Source organism: Pavona decussata, unplaced genomic scaffold (assembly GCF_977016875.1).
Source record: "Pavona decussata unplaced genomic scaffold, jaPavDecu1.1 SCAFFOLD_3643, whole genome shotgun sequence".
Classification (NCBI taxonomy): domain Eukaryota; kingdom Metazoa; phylum Cnidaria; class Anthozoa; order Scleractinia; family Agariciidae; genus Pavona; species Pavona decussata.
This window is the reverse complement of record NW_028146454.1, coordinates 12,501-15,979: the sequence shown is the minus strand read 5'-3', so window position 1 is coordinate 15,979 and position 3,479 is coordinate 12,501. Positions and strand designations below refer to the sequence as shown.

The window sequence follows — 3,479 nt, the reverse complement described above, 5'->3', positions numbered from 1 at the left end:
CCGCACACTCAAGTGCGTTGGATGATATCCGACACTCAGGCAGACATGCTCCTGGGAGAACCCAAGAGCGCCATTTGCGTTCAAAGATTCGATGATTCACTGAATTCTGCAATTCACACTACTTATCGCAGCTGGCTGCGTTCTTCATCGATGCGTGAGCCAAGAGATCCACCGTTAAAAGTTGTCTCTCTTTTTTGTTTTCCAACACTATTGGTTCTCAGACTGAATAAACAAAGTTTGTAAAAACATAAAGTCGGGGCTGACCGAACGCACGCCAAGCGACGGACGACCATTTAACGGCACAGAGACCGACCCCTAAAAGATTGCGTACAGTTCACACGGTAAACAAGTCTCAAAGACTCGTTTTGGATTGTTTCATCGGTAATGATCCTTCCGCAGGTTCACCTACGGAAACCTTGTTACGACTTTTACTTCCTCTAAATGATCAAGTTTGACCAACTTTCCGGCATCCGGCGCTCTGTTGCCAGAGTATCGGCGCCAGTCAGGAGGCCTCACTAAACCATTCAATCGGTAGTAGCGACGGGCGGTGTGTACAAAGGGCAGGGACGTAATCAACGCGAGCTGATGACTCGCGCTTACTAGGAATTCCTCGTTCAAGATCAATAATTGCAATGATCTATCCCCAGCACGACGATGTTTAGAAGATTACCCACACCTCTCGGTGAAGGAGATACTCTTTGACATCGTCAGTGTAGCGCGCGTGCGGCCCAGAACATCTAAGGGCATCACAGACCTGTTATTGCCTTCCTGACTTTGGTTGCATACCAACAGTCCCTCTAAGAAGTTAACCGCGAATCGGGATTCGCGTAACTATTTAGCAGGTTAAGGTCTCGTTCGTTAACGGAATTAACCAGACAAATCACTCCACCAACTAAGAACGGCCATGCACCACCACCCATAGAATCAAGAAAGAGCTCTCAATCTGTCAATCCTCACTATGTCTGGACCTGGTGAGTTTCCCCGTGTTGAGTCAAATTAAGCCGCAGGCTCCACTCCTGGTGGTGCCCTTCCGTCAATTCCTTTAAGTTTCAGCTTTGCAACCATACTTCCCCCGGAACCCAAAAACTTTGGTTTCCCATAAGGTGCCAAAGGGGTCATCCAATAACACCCTCTGATCCCTAGTTGGCATCGTTTATGGTTAGAACTAGGACGGTATCTGATCGTCTTCGATCCTCTAACTTTCGTTCTTGATTAATGAAAACACTCTTGGCAAATGCTTTCGCAGTAGTTCGTCTTTCGTAAATCCAAGAATTTCACCTCTGACAACGAAATACGAATGCCCCCAATTGTCTCTCTTAATCATTACTTCGGTTCCAGAAACCAACAAAATAGAACCAAAGTCCTATTCCATTATTCCATGCTTACGTATTCAAGCGCTGGCTTGCTTTGAACACTCTAATTTTTTCAAAGTAAACGTCGCAGATCCTGAGCACACTCAGTTAAGAGCACACCCAGTCTTTGCGAGGAAGAACAGCCCGGCCAGTAACATACCTTGCGGCAGACCGGCCGAGCCATCCCGAAATCCAACTACGAGCTTTTTAACTGCAACAACTTTAATATACGCTATTGGAGCTGGAATTACCGCGGGTGCTGGCACCAGACTTGTCCTCCAATGGATCCTCGTTAAAGGATTTAAGTTGTACTCATTCCAATTACAAGACTTGTAAAAGCCCTGTATTGTTATTTCTTGTCACTACCTCCCTGAGTCAGGATTGGGTAATTTGCGCGCCTGCTGCCTTCCTTGGATGTGGTAGCCGTTTCTCAGGCTCCCTCTCCGGAATCGAACCCTAATTCTCCGTCACCCGTTGCAACCATGGTAAGCCACTACCTTACCATCGACAGTTGATAGGGCAGAAATTTGAATGAAACATCGCCAGCGCAAGGCCGTGCGATTCGATCAGTTACTATGAATCACCAAATGACCGGGCAGAACCCGCATTGGTTTTTAATCTAATAAATACATCCCTTCCAGAAGTCGGGACTTTTCGCATGTATTAGCTCTAGAATTACTACGGTTATCCAAGTAGTAATGGTACAATCAAATAAACGATAACTGATTTAATGAGCCATTCGCAGTTTTCACAGTACAAGTGCTTATACTTAGACATGCATGGCTTAATCTTTGAGACAAGCATATGACTACTGGCAGGATCAACCAGGTAACTATCCACCGCAGGGAACAGAAGTTCCTTGCTAAGCGGCCCCCCTCCGCAGAGGGAGAGCAAGCTTTCTTAGATTTTGCCTCCACGGGGGGAACCCATGAGCCAAACGGACCACACGGTCCCTCGGTCAAGGGAAACCCCGTCTTGTTTGCCACGTCTTTCTCACAACTGGACCCGTGCACAGTTCAGGCATACCTGTCAGACTCGCCAAGCGAGCTGAAGGAAGGCAAGAAAAGTGCTTCTGCGAAGGAAAATATCCTCCTGCTCTTTTGTCTCTATCATTAGCCAAAGGCTAGCGTACACAACTTCCATCTACACTCTGCCTGCCACTACAGTGACAATGCTTTCGGGCATCATCTTTTCCCTCCTTCGAAAGGAAAGCTACAAGCCCAACTTTCCTTGCCCGTTAGTCAATTCTGCCCTCTATTTCTCCGCCTTGCCGCCGTGGAACATAAGGGACAGGGTTTACTAGCCAGCTCCTCTCGGAACCTTTGCGACCAACCTGCCCACACTATAACCCCCAAACGCTAATAAGGAGACTGCATGATATGGTAGACAGAAAATAAAAACGCGAAAAAAATGAAATTTTGAAAATCGAACCCACAACCAGCCAAATCGTTTGTAAGTCATGCCAAATGACTGGTGACATCTTAAAAACCCATTGAAGCCACAACATCCCATAATTTCACGCTTTTAAAGATTTGTCACTATACGCACTGTAAGTACCTCACTAATTCTCACCTCAGATTTTACGGGAACATGTTCAAATTTTAACACGCCTCTCAGCACGACCAATTACATTAAAATTCATCGCAAAAGTCAGAATTCTCCAATTTTTGAAAAATTCACTATATTCACTGTAAGTACCTCGCTAGACAGTGGAGACCTCAGATTTTACGGGAACATGATCAACTTTCGACACACCTCTCAGCACGAGCAGTTACATAGAAATCCATCAGGAAAGTCGTGCTGTGAAGAGGTCTTTCGACTAAGAAAAATGGTGGTGTGAGGAGGAGTCACCTAAATCAGAGAAAAATACTCTTATAGGAGACTGCTACGAAAGACATTTCTGAGTCCACTGGCCCTAGTCCCCTAATAAGTGTATTTCTGTTTGTTTTAAGAAGGTCCTCCTGACATCACCAATCTTCTGTCTTCAATCCTAACCCCAACGTTAACCCTAACGCTAACCCTAACCCTACCTCCCTCAGGGGCAGTTCTATGGTTATGATCCCACGGTAGGCAGAAAAACTATCCCAATCTAGGTTTTCTTGTATGCTGACTCCATTTTAAATGCTT

General features: G+C 45.8%; 2 non-coding genes across 2 annotated transcripts; both read right to left on the bottom strand.

Annotated features, from left to right (window-relative positions):
* Positions 1–29: 29 nt before the first annotated feature.
* On the bottom strand, positions 30–183 carry LOC146446307 (5.8S ribosomal RNA). The gene has a single exon (XR_014862795.1). It is a non-coding gene; the product is annotated as a 5.8S ribosomal RNA (ribosomal RNA).
* A 199-nt stretch (positions 184–382) lies between these two features.
* On the bottom strand, positions 383–2,183 carry LOC146446306 (small subunit ribosomal RNA). Its single transcript, XR_014862797.1, has one exon. It is a non-coding gene; the product is annotated as a small subunit ribosomal RNA (ribosomal RNA).
* Between the last annotated feature and the right edge of the window lie 1,296 nt (positions 2,184–3,479).